General features: G+C 46.7%; 10 non-coding genes across 10 annotated transcripts; all 10 read right to left on the reverse strand.

The window, feature by feature from the left end:
- Nucleotides 1-279: 279 nt before the first annotated feature.
- On the reverse strand, nt 280-351 carry TRNAQ-UUG (transfer RNA glutamine (anticodon UUG)). Its single transcript has one exon. It is a non-coding gene; the product is annotated as a tRNA-Gln (tRNA).
- Nucleotides 352-731: 380 nt separating this feature from the next.
- On the reverse strand, nt 732-803 carry TRNAQ-UUG (transfer RNA glutamine (anticodon UUG)). The gene has a single exon. It is a non-coding gene; the product is annotated as a tRNA-Gln (tRNA).
- Nucleotides 804-1,705: 902 nt separating this feature from the next.
- TRNAQ-UUG (transfer RNA glutamine (anticodon UUG)) lies at nt 1,706-1,777 on the reverse strand. Its single transcript has one exon. It is a non-coding gene; the product is annotated as a tRNA-Gln (tRNA).
- Nucleotides 1,778-7,768: 5,991 nt separating this feature from the next.
- On the reverse strand, nt 7,769-7,840 carry TRNAQ-UUG (transfer RNA glutamine (anticodon UUG)). Its single transcript has one exon. It is a non-coding gene; the product is annotated as a tRNA-Gln (tRNA).
- Nucleotides 7,841-9,193: 1,353 nt separating this feature from the next.
- Nucleotides 9,194-9,265, reverse strand: TRNAQ-UUG (transfer RNA glutamine (anticodon UUG)). Its single transcript has one exon. It is a non-coding gene; the product is annotated as a tRNA-Gln (tRNA).
- Nucleotides 9,266-9,645: 380 nt separating this feature from the next.
- TRNAQ-UUG (transfer RNA glutamine (anticodon UUG)) lies at nt 9,646-9,717 on the reverse strand. Its single transcript has one exon. It is a non-coding gene; the product is annotated as a tRNA-Gln (tRNA).
- A 902-nt stretch (nt 9,718-10,619) lies between these two features.
- On the reverse strand, nt 10,620-10,691 carry TRNAQ-UUG (transfer RNA glutamine (anticodon UUG)). Its single transcript has one exon. It is a non-coding gene; the product is annotated as a tRNA-Gln (tRNA).
- Nucleotides 10,692-11,071: 380 nt separating this feature from the next.
- TRNAQ-UUG (transfer RNA glutamine (anticodon UUG)) lies at nt 11,072-11,143 on the reverse strand. Its single transcript has one exon. It is a non-coding gene; the product is annotated as a tRNA-Gln (tRNA).
- A 1,353-nt stretch (nt 11,144-12,496) lies between these two features.
- TRNAQ-UUG (transfer RNA glutamine (anticodon UUG)) lies at nt 12,497-12,568 on the reverse strand. Its single transcript has one exon. It is a non-coding gene; the product is annotated as a tRNA-Gln (tRNA).
- A 380-nt stretch (nt 12,569-12,948) lies between these two features.
- Nucleotides 12,949-13,020, reverse strand: TRNAQ-UUG (transfer RNA glutamine (anticodon UUG)). The gene has a single exon. It is a non-coding gene; the product is annotated as a tRNA-Gln (tRNA).
- Nucleotides 13,021-13,783: the final 763 nt, after the last annotated feature.

Below are 13,783 nucleotides of genomic sequence, written 5' to 3' on the forward strand. Positions count from 1 at the left end.
TTCCCTAATTGTCATGTTTTGCTAAATCTGAGCAAAAAAGACAACTTAGCTTCTTCCTCCTGTTCCTGGTAAAAGTACTTAGGGTTGCAGATATTCTTTTTAAATACAGCTCTCTGTGTCATCAGTATGCTTTGGCAATTGGCTGGACCTGGGCAGCTGGCTACGCTCACAATTTTCACAACTAGCCACATTAGCAACAACTTCTGCTGTCATTGGCCTTTGTAGCCGTAAGACACAAATTGAAATTCCAAGATGAAATCTGCAATGAGCCTCTAAAGAAGGTCCCACCGAGATTCGAACTCGGATCGCTGGATTCAAAGTCCAGAGTGCTAACCATTACACCATGGAACCCTTGGGGCATGCTCAACTGCTCTCTATTTTGCTGGATACATATGTCCGTAGGTTAAGCCCCCTATCCCTTTAACTCCATTACATTTGAATCTTAAAAGAACTTAACCTGAGACCAACTCCAGAACATGTTGCATACCAGGGGGAGAGAAAAGGTCAAAAAGACCTCTCCAAGTCAAAACGAATGTATCTGCTGCAGGTTTGCCTGGTAGTGGCCTTTAGGAGATAACAAATGATCTGTGATTAGCACATCTGGGTGGCTGGCTACGCTCACTATTTTCACAACCAGCCACGTTAGCAACAACTTCTGCTGTCACTGGCCTTTGTGGCCGTAAGAAACAAATTGAAATTCCAAGATGAAATCTGCAATGAGACTCTGATGAAGGTTCCACCGAGATTTGATCTCGGATCACTGGATTCAAAGTCCAGAGTGCTAACCATTACACCATGGAACCCTTGGGCATGCTCAACTGCTCTCTATTTTGCTGTATACATATGTCCTTAGGTTAAGCCCCCTATCCCTTTAACTCCATTAAAATTGAATCTTAAAAGAACTTAACCTGAGACCAACTCCAGAACATGTTGCATACCAGGGGGAGAGAAAAGGTCAAAAAGACCTCTCCAAGGCAAAACTAATGTATCTGCTGCAAGTTTGCCTGGTGGTGGGCTTTAGGAGAGAACAAATGATCTGTGATTAGCACACTGGGCTCGCTGGCCTACGCCTTTCAAAACTGCTGGCCCGCAGATGTATTCTTTGCAGGACAAGAGTTCAGAAACTGTTTATGATGGAGGAGGTCTAGAGATGGTGCAAGCATAATTGGAGTTTCTGGAGTGAGTAATGGGAGAACAGGAAATCAAGGCCTTTGGGGCCAAAATGGGATGCTGGCAATCACTGTGGAAGAGTAGAGATGAGGCCTGTTGAGAACTTTGAAGATGCAAGAAACTGGGAGAAATAGATACACCAGTGTTAAATTCCACAGGTGGCGTGAAGCATCCATATCCTCTGAACTTGAAAACTTGTCTTTGAACAGAAAACTTTGACAAAGATGGAGTTGAGAGGAATGGCTAGAAGATGAATTTCCCTAATTGTCATGTTTTGCTAAATCTGAGCAAAAAAGACAACTTAGCTTCTTCCTCCTGTTCCTGGTAAAAGTACTTAGGGTTGCAGATATTCTTTTTAAATACAGCTCTCTGTGTCATCAGTATGCTTTGGCAATTGGCTGGACCTGGGCAGCTGGCTACGCTCACAATTTTCACAACTAGCCACATTAGCAACAACTTCTGCTGTCATTGGCCTTTGTAGCCGTAAGACACAAATTGAAATTCCAAGATGAAATCTGCAATGAGCCTCTAAAGAAGGTCCCACCGAGATTCGAACTCGGATCGCTGGATTCAAAGTCCAGAGTGCTAACCATTACACCATGGAACCCTTGGGGCATGCTCAACTGCTCTCTATTTTGCTGGATACATATGTCCGTAGGTTAAGCCCCCTATCCCTTTAACTCCATTACATTTGAATCTTAAAAGAACTTAACCTGAGACCAACTCCAGAACATGTTGCATACCAGGGGGAGAGAAAAGGTCAAAAAGACCTCTCCAAGTCAAAACTAATGTATCTGCTGCAGGTTTGCCTGGTAGTGGCCTTTAGGAGATAACAAATGATCTGTGATTAGCACATCTGGGTGGCTGGCTACGCTCACTATTTTCACAACTAGTGATGGCCGAACGGTTCGCCCGGCGGTCGTTTCGCGGCGAATTTCCGACATTCGCGGTCCGCACGTTCGAACGCCTTTTTCCGTCGTTCGCCGCGGCGGACTTACGTGTTTAATGTATACAAGAACTTTAACCTTTGGTGACACGTTTATCATGTGATACAGGACAGCCAATTGAGACATGACAGCACATGGACACTTGTACATTCCCCCTAACCTATAAATACACCCGATCCGGTGGCCATTTTACATTCTTTCTTCTGTTACGATAGGGACAGGTTCCTGTGTGGAGTAGGGAGAGATAAACCACTAGCTATTTGGTACACAAAAGTTCTTTTCAGGACTGGTATAGGTGTTAGGTGTTGATAGGTTTGCTGTGCTGCTGATTCTTGCAGCAGCCTGAGTGTCTTTTGTTAGTTTAGAGAAAGGGAAAGGACGGTGTATGCTACAGGGACAGCCAGATTAGTCTTTCATCATCATCATCATCATCATCATCATTAGCTGTTACTATCAAGGTCCACAAAAGAGCTGTTCCAGTAACCACTAATCGTTCTCTTTTTTTGCCAATTTGTATAGGGACAGGAAGGAAGCAGTGTTGTCAGGCAGTGAGGGTAATTTTAAAGACTTGCTGTTATTATTAGTTCCACAAAGGTTCTTTTCAGGACTGGTATCAGTGGTACAGTAATAGGCTTGTACATGTATAATATTCTTTCTTCCAAATATAGAAAGGATATTATACTTGACTGCTGCCCTTCTGCTGCAGTCTGCTAAACATTCACAACTCACTTGTTCCACAAAAGTTCTTATAAGGACTGGTAACTTGGTATAGGGTGCTACGGTACATAGGCTTGAGTGCGGTACAGTCTGCTGTTCTGTAAGGACCGCTATCGGTCCACAATAGATAGGGTTGACGTGCACCACTGCTGACCGCTGCCCTATACTGCAGCAGTCCTTCAGCGGTATAGGGACTGACGTACAGTCTGCTAATCACTAACACACAACCTGCTTGTTCCACAAAAGTTCTTATAAGGACTGGTAACTTGGTATAGGGTGCTACGGTACATAGGCTTGAGTGCGGTACAGTCTGCTGTTCTGTAAGGACCGCTATCGGTCCACAATAGATAGGGTTGACGTGCACCACTGCTGACCGCTGCCCTATACTGCAGCAGTCCTTCAGCGGTATAGGGACTGACGTACAGTCTGCTAAACACTAATACACAACCTGCTTGGTCCACAAAAGTTCTTATAAGGACTGGTAACTTGGTATAGGGTGCTACGGTACATAGGCTTGAGTGCGGTACAGTCTGCTGTTCTGTAAGGACCGCTATAGGTCCACAATAGATAGGGTTGACGTGCACCACTGCTGACCGCTCACCTATACTGCAGCAGTCCTTCAGCGGTATAGGGACTAAGAGTTTTGTCACAGGGTCATTTAAAAAATGACATGCAGAGGAAGAGGCAGGCCCTTCCGCAGGGGTGGTAGGGGTAGGGCAGGAGCAACAGGCTTGAGCCAAAGTGGGAAGTTGCAGAAGGTGCGTTCAATTACTTTAAAGGATGCACCAGACTTGGTTGAGTGGCTCGCTCAGCCTTACTCTTCTGCACCCTCCTCATCCTCTCGATCTGCACCCTCTTCTTCACTCTCTGCTATGTGCACCCCCAAAGACACTACCACCAACAACACGACCACCACCACCACCACCACATACCTTCCGCTTGAGTCACTGGAATTATTTTCCGATCCATATCAAGAGGACATTTCTGATGCGCAGCCACTCTTGGTATTGGATCAGGAAGAGGAGGTAGCAACAAGCGCTACTCAGCAGTCTGACGCCAGTACCCAGATCAGCCCAAGGAGGAGGTTGGTCCCCGGTGTTGCTGCCTACTCCGAGATCTCTACTTATAGCGGTGGGGAAGGTGACGTTGATGATGACGTGTCTAGTGATGTCACGTGGGTGCCCACAAGAGAGGAAGAGGAGGGGAGTTCAGAGGGAGATATGGACCAGCAGATAGGGAGGAGAAGCAGCAATGACTTACATTGCACAGCAGGGACAAAGCAGACTGCAAATGTATCAGGAGCGAGTCATCGACCATGTACGGTCACATCTGGCGCTCCCAGGACACCGGCACATGGCTCCGCAGTGTGGGCTTTTTTTAACGTGTCCGCTGCTGACAATAGCGTTGCCATCTGCAATCTTTGCAGTCAACGCGTTAGTCGCGGTAAGCCCAATACTCACCTAGGGACGACCGCCTTAAGAAGGCACATGAGCAGCCATCACCGAGCCCAGTGGGAGCAACGGAACACACAAAGCCACACTGCAGGCTCTCACCGTCCAGCCTCGTCTTCTACTTCTCCTTCTCCTCTCTCCTCACAATTGTCCTCCACTCCACCTTCCATCACGCCAAGCTCACATTTTTCTGCAAAAAGGCAGGCTTCCGTGGGCCTAATGTTTGAGCGTAAAAAAATGATGATGCCGGATAACCCTCTTGCCCAACGGTTGGCGGCTGGCTTGTCAGAACTCATAGCCCGCCAACTACTGCCATATAAACTGGTGGACTCGGAGGCCTTTCGCAAATTTGTGGCCATTGGAACACCACAATGGAAGGTCCCAGGAAGGAAGTATTTCTCAGAGAAGGGCATCCCAGAGCTATATGGCCATGTTCAGCGGCAAGTGAATGTATCTCTGGCACACAGTGTCGGTGCCAAGATACATCTGACCACAGACACGTGGTCTAGCAAACACGGGCAGGGAAGGTATATCAGTTTTACTGCCCACTGGGTGAACCTTCTGACGGCCGTCAAGCATGTAACCCGTGGCACCCGTGTAGATTTGGTTTTACCGCCACGGATTGCATGCAGGCCTGACTCTTCTTCTCCTCCTCCTACTCCATCCTCCTCCCTCTCCTCCTCAGCTGCCTCCTCCTTTTCCGCTGCTAGCGTCTCTTCCACTGCACCGCCCAAGCTCCCCAGAACCTATTCCACATGCCAGGTGAGACGTTGCCATGCCGTGCTGCGTCTGTTGTGCCTGGAAGCAAAGAGCCACACTGGCCCGGCACTCCTTTCAGCTTTGCGTTCACAGGCAGATGAGTGGCTAACACCGCTCAATTTGACAGTTGGTAAAGTGGTGTGTGACAACGGTGCCAATCTGCTTAGCGCATTGAAACAGGGCAAAATCACGCACGTGCCGTGCATGGCACACGTCTTAAACTTGGTCGTGCAGCGATTCCTTGTCAAATACCCTGGGGTCCAGGACATCTTGCGGCAGGCAAGGAAAATCTCGGCCCATTTCAGAAGATCTTACACGGCCATGGCTCGCCTTGCTGACATTCAGCGGCGACACCATCTGCCGGTCAGACGTCTTATTTGCGATTGCCCGACGCGATGGAACTCAACCTTCTATATGCTTGATAGGCTGCTCCAGCAGAAACGTGCAGTTAACGTCTACCTGTATGAACTCTGCGAAAGAAACGGTTCTGGGGAGCTGGGTTTTTTTTCACCGCGCCAGTGGCTGCTCATGCGCGACACATGCAGACTTCTGCGGCCATTTGAGGAGATCACCAAACTGGTCAGTCGCAGCCATGGCGCCATCAGTGACATGGTACCTTATGCCTTCTTTCTGGAGCGTGCATTGCGTCGTGTCATTGATCAGGCTGTGGAGGAGCAGGAGCGGGAAGATGAGGAAGTCGCAATGCTGGATGAATTCCCAGGGGGGGCTACTCTATCTGAGACAAGTCAACAACAGGAGTCTGATGAGGAGTCAGAGGAGGATGGTGCCGGGGCGGATGAGCAGGAGCAAGAAGAGCATGCTTTAAACCTTTCTGGGATCCCTGTTGTGCGTGGATGGGGAGAGGAGAATGAAGAGGACGACATTATCCTGGATGATGAGCAGGAGCCAGGCCACCACACCGCTTCCACTTTAGTGCAAATGGGGGCCTTCATGCTCCAGTGTTTTAATAGGGACCCCCGTATAAAAAGCATGAGGGTCAAGGACCAGTACTGGGTGGCAACGTACTTAGACCCCCGGTACAAACACAAAATGGCGGAAATGTTACCGCCGTCGCAGAGGGCTGTCAGAATGCAGCACTTCCAGGCCTTGCTTCGAGAAATGCTGCATTCTGCTTTTGCGTGCGCTGGCAGAGGAGCAATTCCCACTCCCAGAGAAGGATTTGCGGGTACCAATCCAACAGCGCCTGCAAGAAGAGGCCGGTTTGAAGATGTGTTGGTGACTTCGGATATGAGGTCATTCTTTCAGCCGACCCATCGACAGGTGTCATCCGGATCCAGCATCAGGGAACGCCTAGACCGTCAGGTGTCCGACTACATTGGGTTAACGGCCGATGTGGACGCTCTGAGGAGTGATGAACCCCTAGACTACTGGGTGGGCAGGCTTGACCTCTGGCCAGAGCTTGCCCAATTTGCAATCGAACTGTTGGCTTGCCCCTCATCCAGTGTCCTGTCCGAAAGGACGTTCAGCGCAGCAGGGGGGATTGTGACCGATAAGCGTACTCGCCTAGCTCACCACAGTGTTAACTACCTCACATTTCTAAAAATGAATGAGGCATGGATCTCGGAGGAATTCAACACATGTGACCAGTAGACCATGTATATGTCTATAAACTATTTTTTTAATCAAGCACACAGACCTTCTTAATTCATTTGGCTCACTTCCTTGACCCAAAAAAGCACACCGTACTATATGCCCCTACCCTCCTCTTTGAAGAGGTTGAGCGGTGTCATATTTCTACTGGGGCTGCTTATGATATCCCTGTGCTGTGCTGACTTCCTCCTGGGGGTTCTTATTATGAAGGGATCACACTATCCCTGTGCTGTGCTGACTTCCTCCTGGGGGTTCTTATTATGAGGGGATCACACCATCCCTGTGCTGTGCTGACTTCCTCCTGGGGCTGCTTACGGTGCTGCTGTCAGTGCTGTATGTCACGGTGCTGCTGTCAGCGCTGTATGTCACGGTGCTGCTGTCAGCGCTGTATGTCACGGTGCTGCTGTCAGCGCTGTATGTCACGGTGCTGCTGTCAGCGCTGTATGTCACGGTGCTGCTGTCAGCGCTGTATGTCACGGTGCTGCTGTCAGCGCTGTATGTCACGGTGCTGCTGTCAGCGCTGTATGTCACGGTGCTGCTGTCAGCGCTGTATGTCACGGTGCTGCTGTCAGTGCTCTGTATTACGGTGCTGCTGTCAGATGCCTCTATCACGGTGCATGTGTCATTCCGGTATGTCACGCTGCTGGTGATCATCTCCTGCACCCTCTTCTTTGCCTACCCTGGTCCCTGACCTTCCCTCTCCTCCATTGCCTTCATTAGCTCCATAGTCCTGAATTGTTAGAACAATTTCCCAAATAAAATAAAAATGCTTGTAGTTATCGATCCCAAATTCACCTCATACATGTATTATGTCATTGTCCAGATGGTGGGACTACGTTTTACCCCCTAATAATTACCACGTGGCCGCAAATTCGACATGAAGGTTTGCAAAGTTCGCCTCCCATTGAAGTCAATGGGGCCCGCGGCGAACGTTCTGTTTCGCGAACGTTTGGGTCCGTTCGCATTTCGCGTTCGCGAAACGTCCCGTCGGAAGTTCGTCCATCACTATTCACAACCAGCCACGTTAGCAACAACTTCTGCTGTCACTGGCCTTTGTGGCCGTAAGAAACAAATTGAAATTCCAAGATGAAATCTGCAATGAGACTCTGATGAAGGTTCCACCGAGATTTGATCTCGGATCACTGGATTCAAAGTCCAGAGTGCTAACCATTACACCATGGAACCCTTGGGGCATGCTCAACTGCTCTCTATTTTGCTGGATACATATGTCCGTAGGTTAAGCCCCCTATCCCTTTAACTCCATTACATTTGAATCTTAAAAGAACTTAACCTGAGACCAACTCCAGAACATGTTGCATACCAGGGGGAGAGAAAAGGTCAAAAAGACCTCTCCAAGTCAAAACTAATGTATCTGCTGCAGGTTTGCCTGGTAGTGGCCTTTAGGAGATAACAAATGATCTGTGATTAGCACATCTGGGTGGCTGGCTACGCTCACTATTTTCACAACCAGCCACGTTAGCAACAACTTCTGCTGTCACTGGCCTTTGTGGCCGTAAGAAACAAATTGAAATTCCAAGATGAAATCTGCAATGAGACTCTGATGAAGGTTCCACGAGATTTGATCTCGGATCACTGGATTCAAAGTCCAGAGTGCTAACCATTACACCATGGAACCCTTGGGCATGCTCAACTGCTCTCTATTTTGCTGTATACATATGTCCGTAGGTTAAGCCCCCTATCCCTTTAACTCCATTAAAATTGAATCTTAAAAGAACTTAACCTGAGACCAACTCCAGAACATGTTGCATACCAGGGGGAGAGAAAAGGTCAAAAAGACCTCTCCAAGGCAAAACTAATGTATCTGCTGCAAGTTTGCCTGATGGTGGGCTTTAGGAGAGAACAAATGATCTGTGATTAGCACACTGGGCTCGCTGGCCTACGCCTTTCAAAACTGCTGGCCCGCAGATGTATTCTTTGCAGGACAAGAGTTCAGGAACTGTTTATGATGGAGGAGGTCTAGAGATGGTGCAAGCATAATTGGAGTTTCTGGAGTGAGTAATGGGAGAACAGGAAATCAAGGCCTTTGGGGCCAAAATGGGATGCTGGCAATCACTGTGGAAGAGTAGAGATGAGGCCTGTTGAGAACTTTGAAGATGCAAGAAACTGGGAGAAATAGATACACCAGTGTTAAATTCCACAGGTGGCGTGAAGCATCCATATCCTCTGAACTTGAAAACTTGTCTTTGGACAGAAAACTTTGACAAAGATGGAGTTGAGAGGAATGGCTAGAAGATGAATTTCCCTAATTGTCATGTTTTGCTAAATCTGAGCAAAAAAGACAACTTAGCTTCTTCCTCCTGTTCCTGGTAAAAGTACTTAGGGTTGCAGATATTCTTTTTAAATACAGCTCTCTGTGTCATCAGTATGCTTTGGCAATTGGCTGGACCTGGGCAGCTGGCTACGCTCACAATTTTCACAACTAGCCACATTAGCAACAACTTCTGCTGTCATTGGCCTTTGTAGCCGTAAGACACAAATTGAAATTCCAAGATGAAATCTGCAATGAGCCTCTAAAGAAGGTCCCACCGAGATTTGAACTCGGATCGCTGGATTCAAAGTCCAGAGTGCTAACCATTACACCATGGAACCCTTGGGGCATGCTCAACTGCTCTCTATTTTGCTGGATACATATGTCCGTAGGTTAAGCCCCCTATCCCTTTAACTCCATTACATTTGAATCTTAAAAGAACTTAACCTGAGACCAACTCCAGAACATGTTGCATATCAGGGGGAGAGAAAAGGTCAAAAAGACCTCTCCAAGTCAAAACTAATGTATCTGCTGCAGGTTTGCCTGGTAGTGGCCTTTAGGAGATAACAAATGATCTGTGATTAGCACATCTGGGTGGCTGGCTACGCTCACTATTTTCACAACCAGCCACGTTAGCAACAACTTCTGCTGTCATTGGCCTTTGTGGCCGTAAGAAACAAATTGAAATTCCAAGATGAAATCTGCAATGAGACTCTGATGAAGGTTCCACCGAGATTTGATCTCGGATCACTGGATTCAAAGTCCAGAGTGCTAACCATTACACCATGGAACCCTTGGGCATGCTCAACTGCTCTCTGTTTTGCTGTATACATATGTCCTTAGGTTAAGCCCCCTATCCCTTTAACTCCATTAAAATTGAATCTTAAAAGAACTTAACCTGAGACCAACTCCAGAACATGTTGCATACCAGGGGGAGAGAAAAGGTCAAAAAGACCTCTCCAAGGCAAAACTAATGTATCTGCTGCAAGTTTGCCTGGTGGTGGGCTTTAGGAGAGAACAAATGATCTGTGATTAGCACACTGGGCTCGCTGGCCTACGCCTTTCAAAACTGCTGGCCCGCAGATGTATTCTTTGCAGGACAAGAGTTCAGAAACTGTTTATGATGGAGGAGGTCTAGAGATGGTGCAAGCATAATTGGAGTTTCTGGAGTGAGTAATGGGAGAACAGGAAATCAAGGCCTTTGGGGCCAAAATGGGATGCTGGCAATCACTGTGGAAGAGTAGAGATGAGGCCTGTTGAGAACTTTGAAGATGCAAGAAACTGGGAGAAATAGATACACCAGTGTTAAATTCCACAGGTGGCGTGAAGCATCCATATCCTCTGAACTTGAAAACTTGTCTTTGGACAGAAAACTTTGACAAAGATGGAGTTGAGAGGAATGGCTAGAAGATGAATTTCCCTAATTGTCATGTTTTGCTAAATCTGAGCAAAAAAGACAACTTAGCTTCTTCCTCCTGTTCCTGGTAAAAGTACTTAGGGTTGCAGATATTCTTTTTAAATACAGCTCTCTGTGTCATCAGTATGCTTTGGCAATTGGCTGGACCTGGGCAGCTGGCTACGCTCACAATTTTCACAACTAGCCACATTAGCAACAACTTCTGCTGTCATTGGCCTTTGTAGCCGTAAGACACAAATTGAAATTCCAAGATGAAATCTGCAATGAGCCTCTAAAGAAGGTCCCACCGAGATTCGAACTCGGATCGCTGGATTCAAAGTCCAGAGTGCTAACCATTACACCATGGAACCCTTGGGGCATGCTCAACTGCTCTCTATTTTGCTGGATACATATGTCCGTAGGTTAAGCCCCCTATCCCTTTAACTCCATTACATTTGAATCTTAAAAGAACTTAACCTGAGACCAACTCCAGAACATGTTGCATACCAGGGGGAGAGAAAAGGTCAAAAAGACCTCTCCAAGTCAAAACTAATGTATCTGCTGCAGGTTTGCCTGGTAGTGGCCTTTAGGAGATAACAAATGATCTGTGATTAGCACATCTGGGTGGCTGGCTACGCTCACTATTTTCACAACCAGCCACGTTAGCAACAACTTCTGCTGTCACTGGCCTTTGTGGCCGTAAGAAACAAATTGAAATTCCAAGATGAAATCTGCAATGAGACTCTGATGAAGGTTCCACCGAGATTTGATCTCGGATCACTGGATTCAAAGTCCAGAGTGCTAACCATTACACCATGGAACCCTTGGGGCATGCTCAACTGCTCTCTATTTTGCTGGATACATATGTCCGTAGGTTAAGCCCCCTATCCCTTTAACTCCATTACATTTGAATCTTAAAAGAACTTAACCTGAGACCAACTCCAGAACATGTTGCATACCAGGGGGAGAGAAAAGGTCAAAAAGACCTCTCCAAGTCAAAACTAATGTATCTGCTGCAGGTTTGCCTGGTAGTGGCCTTTAGGAGATAACAAATGATCTGTGATTAGCACATCTGGGTGGCTGGCTACGCTCACTATTTTCACAACCAGCCACGTTAGCAACAACTTCTGCTGTCACTGGCCTTTGTGGCCGTAAGAAACAAATTGAAATTCCAAGATGAAATCTGCAATGAGACTCTGATGAAGGTTCCACGAGATTTGATCTCGGATCACTGGATTCAAAGTCCAGAGTGCTAACCATTACACCATGGAACCCTTGGGCATGCTCAACTGCTCTCTATTTTGCTGTATACATATGTCCGTAGGTTAAGCCCCCTATCCCTTTAACTCCATTAAAATTGAATCTTAAAAGAACTTAACCTGAGACCAACTCCAGAACATGTTGCATACCAGGGGGAGAGAAAAGGTCAAAAAGACCTCTCCAAGGCAAAACTAATGTATCTGCTTCAAGTTTGCCTGGTGGTGGGCTTTAGGAGAGAACAAATGATCTGTGATTAGCACACTGGGCTCGCTGGCCTACGCCTTTCAAAACTGCTGGCCCGCAGATGTATTCTTTGCAGGACAAGAGTTCAGGAACTGTTTATGATGGAGGAGGTCTAGAGATGGTGCAAGCATAATTGGAGTTTCTGGAGTGAGTAATGGGAGAACAGGAAATCAAGGCCTTTGGGGCCAAAATGGGATGCTGGCAATCACTGTGGAAGAGTAGAGATGAGGCCTGTTGAGAACTTTGAAGATGCAAGAAACTGGGAGAAATAGATACACCAGTGTTAAATTCCACAGGTGGCGTGAAGCATCCATATCCTCTGAACTTGAAAACTTGTCTTTGGACAGAAAACTTTGACAAAGATGGAGTTGAGAGGAATGGCTAGAAGATGAATTTCCCTAATTGTCATGTTTTGCTAAATCTGAGCAAAAAAGACAACTTAGCTTCTTCCTCCTGTTCCTGGTAAAAGTACTTAGGGTTGCAGATATTCTTTTTAAATACAGCTCTCTGTGTCATCAGTATGCTTTGGCAATTGGCTGGACCTGGGCAGCTGGCTACGCTCACAATTTTCACAACTAGCCACATTAGCAACAACTTCTGCTGTCATTGGCCTTTGTAGCCGTAAGACACAAATTGAAATTCCAAGATGAAATCTGCAATGAGCCTCTAAAGAAGGTCCCACCGAGATTTGAACTCGGATCGCTGGATTCAAAGTCCAGAGTGCTAACCATTACACCATGGAACCCTTGGGGCATGCTCAACTGCTCTCTATTTTGCTGGATACATATGTCCGTAGGTTAAGCCCCCTATCCCTTTAACTCCATTACATTTGAATCTTAAAAGAACTTAACCTGAGACCAACTCCAGAACATGTTGCATACCAGGGGGAGAGAAAAGGTCAAAAAGACCTCTCCAAGTCAAAACTAATGTATCTGCTGCAGGTTTGCCTGGTAGTGGCCTTTAGGAGATAACAAATGATCTGTGATTAGCACATCTGGGTGGCTGGCTACGCTCACTATTTTCACAACCAGCCACGTTAGCAACAACTTATGCTGTCATTGGCCTTTGTGGCCGTAAGAAACAAATTGAAATTCCAAGATGAAATCTGCAATGAGACTCTGATGAAGGTTCCACCGAGATTTGATCTCGGATCACTGGATTCAAAGTCCAGAGTGCTAACCATTACACCATGGAACCCTTGGGCATGCTCAACTGCTCTCTGTTTTGCTGTATACATATGTCCTTAGGTTAAGCCCCCTATCCCTTTAACTCCATTAAAATTGAATCTTAAAAGAACTTAACCTGAGACCAACTCCAGAACATGTTGCATACCAGGGGGAGAGAAAAGGTCAAAAAGACCTCTCCAAGGCAAAACTAATGTATCTGCTGCAAGTTTGCCTGGTGGTGGGCTTTAGGAGAGAACAAATGATCTGTGATTAGCACACTGGGCTCGCTGGCCTACGCCTTTCAAAACTGCTGGCCCGCAGATGTATTCTTTGCAGGACAAGAGTTCAGAAACTGTTTATGATGGAGGAGGTCTAGAGATGGTGCAAGCATAATTGGAGTTTCTGGAGTGAGTAATGGGAGAACAGGAAATCAAGGCCTTTGGGGCCAAAATGGGATGCTGGCAATCACTGTGGAAGAGTAGAGATGAGGCCTGTTGAGAACTTTGAAGATGCAAGAAACTGGGAGAAATAGATACACCAGTGTTAAATTCCACAGGTGGCGTGAAGCATCCATATCCTCTGAACTTGAAAACTTGTCTTTGAACAGAAAACTTTGACAAAGATGGAGTTGAGAGGAATGGCTAGAAGATGAATTTCCCTAATTGTCATGTTTTGCTAAATCTGAGCAAAAAAGACAACTTAGCTTCTTCCTCCTGTTCCTGGTAAAAGTACTTAGGGTTGCAGATATTCTTTTTAAATACAGCTCTCTGTGTCATCAGTATGCTTTGGCAATT

Source organism: Lithobates pipiens, unplaced genomic scaffold (genome assembly GCF_037356315.1).
Source record: "Lithobates pipiens isolate NorthernLeopardFrog02 unplaced genomic scaffold, aLitPip1_a1.2 Scaffold_18, whole genome shotgun sequence".
Classification (NCBI taxonomy): Eukaryota; Metazoa; Chordata; class Amphibia; order Anura; family Ranidae; genus Lithobates; species Lithobates pipiens.